The following is a 13,115-nucleotide window of genomic DNA, read 5'->3' on the forward strand; positions in this document are numbered from 1 at the left end:
GAAAATTGTTAATTCTGTTCAATTTTATGTACCTGCAGTAACTTTCAAAATAGTAACAGTAGCTTAAAGCTCGGGGACCCCCATATGTGATGAGCTTCTGTGTGGGGACATGAAGGTTCTGGAAGAGATTTACGGGCAGAAGCCTGATTCTTACTCAGCCCTGGCCCCTGGGGGGCCCGGTGGCCTCTCCTGCACCTCTGGAGCTGCACTTGACCCTGGGTGGGGTCTGCAGTGGTTTCTTTCCCAAGCCCTGCGCAGGCGGCATTCCTGCCGGCCACGCCTTTGCTTCCTGCTGCCGCATCTTGTCTATGGCAGCCTTGGTCTTCCTGAGGTCTGTGGCCTCTGAATTTGGAGAAAACTTCAGTCCCTGGGGATCAGCATCTCTCCATGGCTGTCTCTCCAGCCTCCCTGCCCTTCCTCGTCAGGAGGGAGTCCACTGTGCCCTTGGTGACCCTTGCTCTAGGCAGGTAATTTGGAAGTGCATTTTCCTTGTGAGAGGAAGAGATCCATCTTTTGGATGGATAGGGCTGGCACTAAGGCTGAGTAGGCCAAGCCTCTGCCTGTGGCTTCACATCCAGGTTGCTTCTCTTCCGATCCAGCTCTCTGCTATGGCCTGGCAAAGCAGCCGCGGACAGCCCCAGTGCTTGGGCCCCTGCACCTATGTGGGAGACCTGGAAGAAGCTCCTGGCTCCTGGCTCCTGGCTTCGGATTGGCCAAGCTTTGGCTGTTGTGGCCATTTGGGGAGTGAATTAGCAGATGAAAGACCTTTCTCTCTTCTTCTTCTTCTTCTCTCTCTCCGTAACTCTACCTCTCAAAGAAATAAATGCAGTTTTAATAGAAGTGAACAATTAATATTAAGACTGGGGGTCCTGTGGGTGGAGTAGGGAGGAGAATGTAGTGCAGGCTCCAAACTCTGCTTAGAACGGCATTGACCACGAAAAGGAGCAAAGTGGACGTAACGTATAACTTAAGCAGTCAGATCACATCACTGTTAGGATTGGTAAGGTTGCCCATCTCGTAAAGGCCACCTGAGAATATAGACAAGAAAGAACACGAAACATCCAAATTTCTTGACCAACGGTGATCAGAAGGTCACTAATCTATAAAAATGAGCAGGTTTTTAAATGACCTGTTCTTGACTTTTGTGAATATCTGAACACTGTAGATCGAAGCCCAGTCCTAGCATCAGAGACCAATGATTCTAATTCAGCTCTTCCACTTTTTTAAGGTGTAGTAGTGGTCACATAATAGGAAGATTCACAGATCAAGAACATTTATTTATTTATTTGAAAGGCAGAGTTACAGAGAGATCAAAAGTATATCCTCAGTGAATCTACCCTCTTCCTCATTTCTGTCTTCTGATTCCTGCTTCATTCCTGTGTTCTTCAAATCCACACCTGGGCCAGCGCTGTGGCTCACTAGGCTAATCCTCTGCCTGCGGCACCGGCACCCCAGGTTCTAGTCCTGGTCGGGGCGCCGGATTCTGTCCCGGTTGCTCCTTTTCCAGGCCAGCTCTCTGCTGTGGCCCGGGAAGGCAGTGGAGGATGGCCCAAGTGCTTGGGCTCCTGCACCCACATGGGAGACCAGGAGGAAGCACCTGGCTCCTGGCTTCGGATCAGCACAGTGCCAGCCTTAGCAGCCATTTGGGGGGTGAACCAATGGAAGGAAGACCTTTCTCTCTGATTGTCTCTCTAACTCTGCCTGTCAGGAAAAAAAAAACACACACACCTGTGGGGCCTGGTCCATAGGTCATGTCCTTGGCTTCCTCTTTGCTTCCTGCTATTCTGACGGGGTTTGGGCTGCCTCAGGAGGGCAGAGGGGAGGTCCTTATTGCCAGAGACTGAAATTGGCATTTGTTGGTTCCAGTATAATTCCTAAGTTTAGTGAAAATCTATTGTGTGGATACTTTTGCTGTTACATTTGTATTTATATTATTAGTGGAAAATATAATTATATCTTACAGTTATTTCAAAAAGTGGTAAATTCGATTCCCTGTCCAGATATTCAAGATGTTATTTTTGTTGGTAGTTCATTCATTAGGTATTTAAGCCCAGCCTTGCGTGCTGTTAGATACTTGTTTCCCTAGTAGCTGTCACAGCTATCATATGGGCTGGGGGAGAGGTGAGAGCCATTTTTCACCTTTTTTGAGACCAAGGCGCCATAGTTGTGAACTCCCGAGACTCCTGCAGAGCAGCCCTAGACCTTCTATTAATGGTGGCTTAGGAGTGGAGACAGGCTGTCCATGTGGCGTCTGGGGATGGAGCTCCTGGAAGATTGTTAGATCACTGAGCGTGTACCTTGGGGAGAGAGGACTGGTAACATAAGCCAACCTTGTCCTGGTCTCCCTCTACCCCTCTCCTGTGGCTTCCCGTCGGATCATTCCTTTGCACGTTCCCCACCATGCCAGCCTCAGCTGACATCGGACTGATGGGGCCACGTGTTCCTGAACTGGAAATTTCCAAGTTTGAGCCACAATACACGTTTTCCTAAATACCTCTTGGGTCTTTTAGTTCAGGTAAAGAAAGGTTGACTAACACAGTCACAGGAGTAGTAAGGCTCAGATTCTGACCCTGTTCATTTTTTAAAACTGTCAAAGTTATTACTTATAGAGTAGATTGAAAGTGTATGTTTAATGAATCTTCAAAAATAAGCACACCCTTGTCCCAGTACCCCAATCAAAACTGAAAGGCTGACAGTGTCCCCAGGAGCCCTGAGGGCTTCCTTGTGGTCACCAGCCCCTCCCAAGGGTACGCACCATTCTGACCTCCCACACTCAGCCCAGGTTTAAAGGAAAATTAAGGATACTGGCTAAAGTGCTGCAGACTTACGTGCTGGCCAGCACTGTGGCATAGCGGGTAAAGCTGCCATCTGCAGCACTGGCATCCAATAAAGGCGCTGGTTTGAGACCCGGCTGCTCCAATTGCGATCCAGCTCTCTGCTATGGCCTAGGAAAGCAGTAGAAGATGGCCCAAGTCCTTGGGCTCCTGCACCCACGTGGGAGACCCGGAAGAAGCTCCTGGTTTCTTACTTTGAATTGGCAAAGCTCAGCCTGTTGCAGCCATTTGAGGAGTGAACCAGTGCCTGGAAGACCTTTCTCTGTCTGCCTCTCTGTAACTCTGCCTTTCAAATAAATAAATCTTTTTTTTTAAAAGACATGTGTGACCTTGATCATTGTGGACTTGGTTCTGGATGTGGCGAGAAGCCACTGGAGGAGTTGACGCAGAGCAGTGACATGATCTTACTGGGGTTTAGGAGAATCACCCAGGCAGCCATGTAAGCTAGGAGCCAAGGACAAAAGCTGAGAGATACACTGGGGACCCACTGAAGTAGGCCAGGTATGAGGTGGCGGTGACTTGCGCCACAGTGGCTGCAGAACCTGATGAGAGGCTTTGGACTTTCAGGTTATTTACTGTTTAATTGCCAGTGTCTGCTCATTTTCCTTATTCACAGGACCGTTTGCTCCCTCTCTGCCCATAGGAATCTCAAACCCCTGAGAGGGTGTGAACCTGACACAGGTGCCTTAGTGCAGTCGAGTCAAGACTTAGACCACGTCTGCTGAGTCTCAGTCCAGTGACTCCTCCAAGTTACTAAGAAATACGGAGTGGCTTTAAAACTCTATCTGATCCAAAGACTTTATATGACTGAAGAAAAGGGAATCTTCTCCTAGCTTTTCATGCTGTCTTAGACTATGGCTGCATGACAGGTGACCGCAACCTTAGTGACTTCAGTGATCGAGGTTGGTGGGGTCCAGCAGTGCAGGCACAGCTTTGCCAGGGCTTCGGCTTGGGCTCCCAAGACTGTGGTCAAGGTTGGCTTGGCCAGGGCTGGGCTCTCGCCTGAGGCAGAAGGATCTGCAGAAGGATCTGGTTTTTCCTGCAGATCTTTTAATATGATTTCTTGTGCATGAGACCAGTACTAGAGAAGTTGAAGTCATACATTGAAATTTACAGTATTTTAATGTTGGCCATCTAATAAAGGATTTCTTGACAGTTTTTGCCACCTGAGGAAAATAATTCTGTTAAAGATTGTTCCCTTGTCTTGTTTTCTTGTAGTTTCACTCCCTTCTTACCTCAGCTTTGGATACATTGACTTAGCATTTTCAGTGTCGCTCATTTCATTCTGGAAGAACCTTGGTATCCAGACTGCACGTTGGCAGGGGTCACGGCATTTTGCTGCCCCTAGTAAACACATTCACTGGGCTTGTTAGTGGTCATTTTCCACTTCACTTCCTACTGATTTGTACTTCTGCTCTTACTCCAGGGCCAGAGAGATCTTTTGTAGCTTCCATGTCTGCTGAATTAAGAAAATTGGTTGTGGAACCCACCCCTGGGTTCAAAAAACAAAGCTAATCACCACGACCTGAATCTGCATGCTTGCAGGTTTCTCTGACTTCCACCCCGGGTTACTTGCTTATTCTGAGCGTGTGTGGCGTGCAGTGGAGAGAAGGCGGCTCCTGGGACCTCTGGTCCATGACTTCCTCTTGGCCTCTTTTCTCCCACTTGTCTTTTACTTATAATCTTGAAATGCAGCGGGACTTCTGGTTATAGAAGCGGCAGACTAGATCAGCCCTCCTTGAGGACAGTCAGAAAAACATGGGATGGGGGGCGGGGATCTGTTTTAGAGGCATTAGCGAGCTAACCAGATGGGGAGGAATTCCCAGGCCAAAGAGCCTGTAATCATTAAAACCATTTCCCACTAAAATAAACCTGGCCTGAGGCACAACATAGAAGACACAGCTGGGGCGTCTTGTGCCAAAAAACAGGGCAGCAGTCAGAGGCCACTGGGCTTGCATGAAAATGTTCCAGGAATCAGAAGTGGACTATGGACGCAGCAGCAAGAATAATGGCTGGAGTGATTGACGCACATCAGAAATGGAGCAGCTGTGAGTTCACACCGATACTCTCGGAGAAGTCACCGCTAAACGCTGGAGGTGCTGGGGTGCCAGCTTGTTCTTTGAAAAACTGTGAAGGACTTCTCTGTGTACCAAATGTTTTTCTGCCACTTCTAAGCCAACTATATTTCAGGGTAACTGAAGGTTTGAATGAAGGAGAGGTTTTCCACGTGGAACAATTATAATTAATAAATACAAAAGCTAAAATGGCATTGGAAAATTCAGGGCTTCATAATCTACAATGAAATAATTTATCTTGGCAGAGATCATTAATAGCTTCCTGAACCATCAGGTGAAAAGGTGGACAAGGAGCTCTGTATTGGGTGGTTTAGGCTGATAACCTCAGAATCCACTAATTAAACAAAGGCGGAGCAACCAGATATCCTGCTGCTCAGTGGGATGTGATTAGAAGTATACATCCCCATCCTTACAATGTAATCTTGACAAAGAAAATTGAAGAGATGAATGAATGTCTTTAATGACACCATGAAAATGCAATAAACCAAGCTTGGACTGCTGGAAGTTCTGCAAAACAAAAATCCATTTTTTTAAAAAAAAATGAAAGATGGGAAAATAAAAAGCAGTAGGAGAACAGTTTTACTTTAAGACACTTGTGAATTACTTCAGCCACATGCTGCTTTGGGCCTTGTTTAGATTTTGATACAAATAAAACAATTACAAAAACCCACTTTTTGTAGGTATAAGGGAAGATTCAACATGGACAGAGTACTAGACAAAACACATTAGGAAATTATTGTTCATTTTATTGCATGCAGTAGTAGGATTGTGGGTTTGTTTAAGATCCTTTTCTGTTGGAATGTGCACTAAAGTGCCTGCATGTGAAATAGTTCATGAGGAAAATTTGAAATGAAACCCCTGTGTGTGGTTTGCAGCCTAGCTGCTACTCAGCTGGGTGTCCAAAAACATGGACATTTCTTACATTGCATTTTACATTGCCTGTGCCCTCAGGTGCCCAACAGAAGCAAAAACTAATTTTCCCAGGTAGAAAGTTATATTATCAGGGCCAGCATTGTGGCATAATGGGTAAAGCTATCATGTGCAACCTTGGCATTCTATCCGGGTGCCGGTTCCTGTCCCAGCTGCTCCGCTTCTGATCCAGCTCCCTGCTAATGCACCTAGGAAAGCAGTGGAAGATGGTCCGAGACCTAGAAGAAGCTCCTGGCTTCCTGCTAATGTGCCTGGGAGACAGCAGATAATGACTCGAGTACCAGGGTCCCGGCCATTCACATGGGAGACCCAGATGGAGTTCCCATCTCCTGGGCCGGCCCCAGCTGTTGCAGGCATTTGAGGAGTGAACCAGTGGATGGAAGATCTCTTTCTCTGTCTTTCAAAGAAATAAATCTTTTAAAAGAAAAAATGTTTCATATTTTTTTGAATTTAGGGTATTTACTTAGGCTTTACTGGTTGAGCATCTTTAACCTGAAAACCCAAGAGCTCGAAGTGCTCCAAAATCCAAAACTTTGAGTGTTGTGTTGGCTCTCAGAAGATTTTGGGCTTTGGAGCTTTGTGGATTTCAGATGAGGGCTACTCAGCTTATAGATAGTATTTCATGTTTGTGTACTTTTCACTTAATGTAGTGCTTTGGGGGTTAATTTATGCAGCTGCATGCATTGGAAGCTTATTCCTTTTTGTGGGGCTGATTGATAGTTCATTGTATGGACGGATCATGTTTTCATTTTCAAATTGCCAGTCGGCGGACATTTGGACAGTTTGAGAGGGTTCTTAATTATGATATCAGGAATATTGGTGAACAAGTCTTTGTGTAGACATATGTCTCCATTTTTCTTGAATGATAAATAAGAGAAATAAGAGTGGAATTTCTGAGTGTGTAGGTATGCATTTACTACCAAAATCTTTTCCAATCTGTGTCATTTCACATTTCCATTGGCAGTGTGTAAGAGCTCTGCTTCTATTACATCCTAACCAACACTCGGCATTCAGTCTTTATGAGTATAATCTTTGTAGTGGATATGTAAGATGTCACATTGTTGTCCAAGTTGCATTTCCCTAATCAATGTTAGCGTTGCTCATCTTCTAATACGGTAAGTTTCTGTTTATGTATCTTCTCTGGTGAAGTGCCCACTTAATTGTGATGTTCACTGCCTACTGAGTTTTGAAAGTTCTTTATATAGTTAAACCTGAATCCTTTATCAGATGTTTGGCTTGGCAGATATTTTCTCCTGGTGCGTGTCTTGAGAAGAGCAAAGGTTTTTAATTTTTATGAAGCATAGTTTGTCAGATTTTAATGAAGGGCGTGCCTTTGGCCTAGAGCTAAAGAAGCCCCTTGGGATACGTGCATCCCGTATTGGAGGACCTGGGTTCAAATCCCAGTTCCACTCCGGTGTCAGCTCTGCTCCCAATTCCAGCTTCCTGCTAATGTGCACTTGGAAAGCAGCAGTGATGGCTAAAGTAGTTGAGTCCCTGCCACACGGGGGAGATCACAGAGATTCTGTTGTAGAAGTCTCATAGTTTTCTATTTTGCACTTGTCAATTTTGAGTTGACTTTTGTGTATGGTATGAGGTCATGGACTGTGTTTTGTTTTTTGTTTTTTATTTTTTTTTTTTCCACATGGATATCCAACTGTTCTAGTACTGTTTACTGGAAAGATTATCTTGTCCTCATTACCTTGACACCTATGTCAAAAAGAAAAGGATTATAATCCTAAGGGTTTATTTCTTCATGCTGTACTCTGATTAACTTACTGGTCTGCCCTTTTATTAGTAGAGTCACGTAAAATGATTATTGTATCTTTATAGGAAGCATTAAAATTTGTAGAATCAATCCTCCAACTTTTCCCTTTTTGTTCAAATTTTGGCGATTCTGAGTCCTTTCACTTCCAGATAAGTATTTGGATCGCTTGTCCATTTTCTTTAGGATTGGTGTTCTGAAATGTTTTCTAAAATTCACATATGGGAGCAGTATGTGCCTGGGTGTTTCTTTGTTTCAAGATTTTTAATTACTAACTCAATTTCTTTACTTCTGTAGCCCTCTTAAGATTTTTCTATTTCTTCTTTTGTCCTTCTGATAATATTTTAGGAATTTGTCCATTTCACTGACATTGTCCAGTTTTTGGCATAGAGTTTCTCGTGCTGTTCCCTTATATTTCATTTATGGAGAGTTAGTCCTGATTTTGTATGTATGTTATCTTCTCTGTGTCTTTGGTTCCTGCTCTCTTAGGTCAACCCAGCTAAATGTTTGTCAATTTTGTTGATTTCTTCAAAGACCCAATTTTTTATTTTGTTGACTTTTTTGTAATTTTTGTATATTTTCTTTTCTCCACTTTGGATTTAATTTACTTCTCTTATTCTAGCTTCTTGAAGTAGATGGTTGATTATTTTCAGATCTTTCTTACTAATGGAAATTTTTAAAGGTATAAATTTCTCTCAGCTCTCTTGTAGTTGCTTCTTATGAATTGAATATGTTGTTTGTTTGTTTTCATTCATTTCAACCTATTTCCTAGCTTTCGTCACAATCTCTTCTTTGACACATGAGTTGTTTAGAAGTACGTTGTTCAGTTTCCAAGTGTTTTTGTGGATTTCCCAAATTTCTCCCCGCTGTGGATTTCCAGTTTAGTGCTGTTGTGATCACAGAATATACCTCTGTGTTTTCAAATGTAATAAAATTTATTTTAGAAACCTAATATGGGTTGACAAGCTGTGGCCCATAGGCCGGATACAACTGGTAGTTTCTTGTTTTTATTAATGGCCTGCATTTGATGTCTGCCTTTCGTTGATTTCCAGAGCACTGAATTTTTTTTCACTGTTTTGAGTGTTACCCTTGTTTTTGGTAGAGAAACTTCACCATGCTTTTACACTGCTCGAATCCACTATTCTCTTTAAATATTCTCAAACCAGTTACTTAATTAGCTATTTAAAAATATTTAAGGAACTTGTGGAGCTGTAGAATCAATATTTTTGTCTCGAATTTTATGACAGTGTCTTCCCATCCCTGGTTCTCCGGCACTTCTCTTATTCTGCAGTTACGGGGCAGGTTATTGACAGAAACCTTGAGAAAGTGTCTTTTATGGTCGTCCAGTTACTGGGATGGTATTTGTCTGGGCCTGTACAATGCTTTGAAGTATGTGAAAGCCTTGGCACCCGCTTCCCCTCGCCTGGCCTTCAGCTCCTCTCGGGTGCTGCTGTGTCAGTCTCTGTGATGGAGGAAATGGGCACCTTGTACTTGTCATTTGTTAGCTAATTCTTACTTCAAGCTGAGCTCTAGACATCTTTTTTGGTATCCTTAGCGTTTTTCTGAAGTGTGGCTTGTGCAGAACAATAGGATTTCCTCCATCCTTGCAGATTCATGTCTAAATAATTAAACACAAATGTAGCTCTTTTATTTATTATAGTTTTTCTCAGAAAGCAGTAAAATCTATGTACAGCTTCAAATCTTGAGATTCATTTAGGACATCAGTTAGCATCAATTTTTATTTTCTGAACTCCAAAGGAATAAAATAATAAAAGCTAAAAAATGCATTTTGTAGCTTTTCAACTCTTCAGAGGATAAAAAAAATGAGGATTTAAATGAGTAAGCATGAAATTCTTGTAGCACTTCTCAGAGTAGCACAGCACAATTTCAATTGTGATTATTTATTTAAAATATGAAACATAATTGTGTTATGTTGTTGAGGATATCAGCAGATCAATAGACAATATCTAGGCAACAGAAAAGTAAATTCATCCATTTATTGTTTCAGGTGCTGCTGTTCCTGAATTGTTTCTGTGATGCTAACATTGTCTTTGCGATTTGAATTAGCAATGAACTTTCTTTTTCTTTCTAATTACAGGCTTAAAATGAGCCTCCAGTAAAAAAAAAAAATCACTACTATTCTGAAAATCTTGTAGTGTGAAACAGAATTCCAGGATACTATGCTAGCATAGAAATACTATGTCAGCATTGGCAATCCATATGCCTGTTTATTTATTAAACTCTTAATTTTGACATAGTTGCAGATCCCCACGCAGTATGCTGAACATATCGTATCTGTTTCCATTTTTTGATCTAACTATGAACTAGTTTTACACAAATAGCTTTTGCTGCTTTCTGGGTAATGAGAGAGGCCCTTTGGGGAGGTTTGAAGGTGACTGAAACTCTGTGAACTGTGATGATGATCAGGTTTTTGTTTTTATTTATTTTATTTATTTGAAAGAGTTACAGAGAGAGGTAGAGACAGAGAGGTCTTCCATCTGCTGGTTCACACCCCAGCTGCGCCGATCTGAAGCCAGGAGCTCCTTCCGGGTCTCCCACGTGGGTGCAGGGGCCCAAGGAGCTGGGCCATCTTCTACTGCTTTCCCAGGCCATAGCAGAGAGCTGGATCAGAAGAGGAGCAGCCGGACTAGAATTGACACCCATATGGGATGCTGGCACTGCAGGCCAGGGCGTTAACCTGCTGTGCCACAGCGCCAGCCCCGATGATCAGGATTATCACAAGGCAGCAGAGGTGCCGACTTTGCCTACTACTCAGCCATTTCTCACCCTTGAAATGTTTATTTTAAATATGAATTTTTAAGAAAAGTAACACACATGAGAAAATTAAATAAAATATCAAATTAGCAGCTTCTGTGTGCCACTAGTGGGTTGAACTTGTATTTTCTATACATTTTCAGAATATTTCATTACATAGTGGCCCAACCAGTAAGCCTTTTATAATGTTTGTAGTAAGTGTTGATGATATTCCTAAATTTACAATCATGTAAAAAATCAGTTCACTCATATTTTTAGTTCCTCAGAAGACATACTTTTATGCCATTTATAGTTTTTATCTGTCAATGAAAGTGATTACAAAGGAAATATTAACTATTTCAACAATAGATGTACTCATTTTTTGTCATTTCTTATCAGAATGACCTTTTTTTTTTTCATTTTATTGAAATGAATGTTGGGTGTTCTGTCTCGGGACTCTCTTTGACAGGATTTTCTGTGGTACATGAAGGGTATATTTTCATGGAGGTTTTCAAGGAGATTGTGGATGACTCATTCCATTGTTAGAGGAAACTTTCTAATCCTTCTCGTGCATTGGGAGTGTGGCCAAAAGGGGCTGAATGCCTGATTCCATAGAGGAAAGAAAGTGCAAGGCCGATGGGTGATGGAGAGAATTAGAGACAAGTTCACAGTGAGGCTTAATTTGAAAACTCTTTGAACACCATTTAGAAGGAAGAACGAAGTAAAAATAACAGCAAAGTTGTGTCGAAAGAACCACGGCTGATAGCTTGGACATCAGGGAGGGGCTTTTAACCTGGCTGCTTCGAGTTGTAATCAGAGCGCCCACACGTTGCAGGTGCTCACGCATCACAGTGACGTGAGGATTAGCGGCAGCGGGGATCAGTATCCTGTTTTCACTTTTTTTTCCCTTGAGCAGAGTCCGAAATAATTCCTTTTTACTTTTCTTTTATGAAAGAAAATAAAGATGAGAACTACTGCTTAGAACGCTAGGCTTTTTGTATGGCGCTCACTGGGAAAATGTGTCTTAAAATGTTGATTCTCAGCAATTTCCACACTTCTTCCATGGGCACGTGAGAACCCTGTGTCATGGCCAAAGGACTGGGGACCCACCGGGGAATCTTAGTTAAATGGGCTTTCTCACTCAGTGACTGCTGTGTAACATGCTAATGTGTGTTGTGATAAACACAGCGCGTTGTTTTCCCTAAATGTATTAGGCCTGGTACATTGCTGTGAACCAGTGTCCCATGGACATGATGGAGCAAACACTACTTGTGTCTGTGGTGTTCCATAGGCGCCATAGTAATTGGTACAGCATTGTGTGTTGATAGAATTAACGTAAACATTATTTATGGCCTTTGTTTCAGCTCTTGAAGTTGCCTTTTTGAGTATTGTTTTGACATTTGCATTTTACTGAACTGTCAGTTCAAATAATAGGATGAGACATAAAATTAACTTGAAAAATGTTGATATTCTTGGAAATCTTATTTGCAGCTGAAACATTTCTGAACAAAAATGACTTGCAGGACACAGCCATCTGTTAACATTGAACTCGGCTGTTCTGTGTGTGCTCGCAGGTTTTATTGTCTTTAATTCCTCTGTTCTCTACTTCCTGTTATTGAGGAGCATTTGAAAGCACTGTTAATGTAACGTGCAGCGAAAGAACACAATGAAAGATTTTTAACTCTGATATATCTTGACTGGCTTGCAGCAAAGCAGTAGTCCACTTTGTGGTATTTTTTCAAAGGTTGGGGGAGAAATAGAAATCTGAAGAAATAAGATTTTTTATGTATTCTCATTAGAAGTTCCCAACAGGTTTTTTTTTTTTTTTAATTACAATGGTAGAATTTGTGAGACCTTTGAGAATATAGTTTGCACAGAGTTACTGTGTATATCATTTATTAAATTTTTATTTTCTGTTGCATTGCAGTGTTTCAGTAAAATATCATTAAGAATCTCAAATTCTTAAAATTTTAATCACAGATTTCTGTATGATCAGTCTTAGGTAAAATAAATACAGCCAATAAATTCTTAAGAGTGTAATAGGTGATTAGAAATGTTACAGTTCTTTTCCTAAAGGAACCCTGGAGTATATGATTAGATACCATATTAGCATATAATTTAATTTTTATTATTATAGGAGTAATATATGGTCATAGAAGTGAAAATTTAAGTAGATGGGGTTCAAGTCCCACCTCTGCTTCTGATACCAGCTTCCCACTCATGCATACCATGCAAGGCAGCCGCTCAAGTAGTGGGGTTCTTGCCACCCTGTGGTAGACCCAAAGTGAGTTCCAGGCTCCCGGCTTCAGCCTGGCCTAGCCCTGGCTGTTGGAAGTACTCGGGGGAATGAACCAGCAGATGGGAGATCTCTGTCTCGCCATCTTTCTCTCTCCACCTGTCAAGTAAATAAAATGACAAATAAAAATAAAAATATATTGCTGAGTAACATAAAATACTAACACAGCAAAGTATAAGTGAAAAGCTTGTGTCTTTCTGTGTGCTCATTCCTACCCCTGATATCTTTTTGAATACTTTTGTTTTCATTCCCAAGCAGTCAGTTCCGTAACTAAATACAATAGCAGGTAATAAATCTGGAGACTGGCTGTTTTTGCATGAGATTGACAGCCAATACATTCAAATTCAGAAAAATATAATGCAGAATTTTTCATGGTAAATAGTGTTAATGAGAGTTACTTTTTTTTTTTTTTTTTTGGACAGGCAGAGTGGACAGTGAGAGAGAGACAGAGAGAAAGGTCTTCC

The 13,115-nt window shown here is 41.9% G+C and overlaps 1 protein-coding gene across 9 annotated transcripts in view; it reads left to right on the plus strand.

The window, feature by feature from the left end:
• The window catches only part of LRRC28 (leucine rich repeat containing 28), a 143,735-nt gene that overhangs the window by 45,204 nt on the left and 85,416 nt on the right, over window positions 1-13,115 (plus strand). The gene's annotated exons all lie outside the window — the stretch shown is intronic.

This window comes from Lepus europaeus, chromosome 11, assembly GCF_033115175.1.
Source record: "Lepus europaeus isolate LE1 chromosome 11, mLepTim1.pri, whole genome shotgun sequence".
Taxonomy (NCBI): Eukaryota; Metazoa; Chordata; class Mammalia; order Lagomorpha; family Leporidae; genus Lepus; species Lepus europaeus.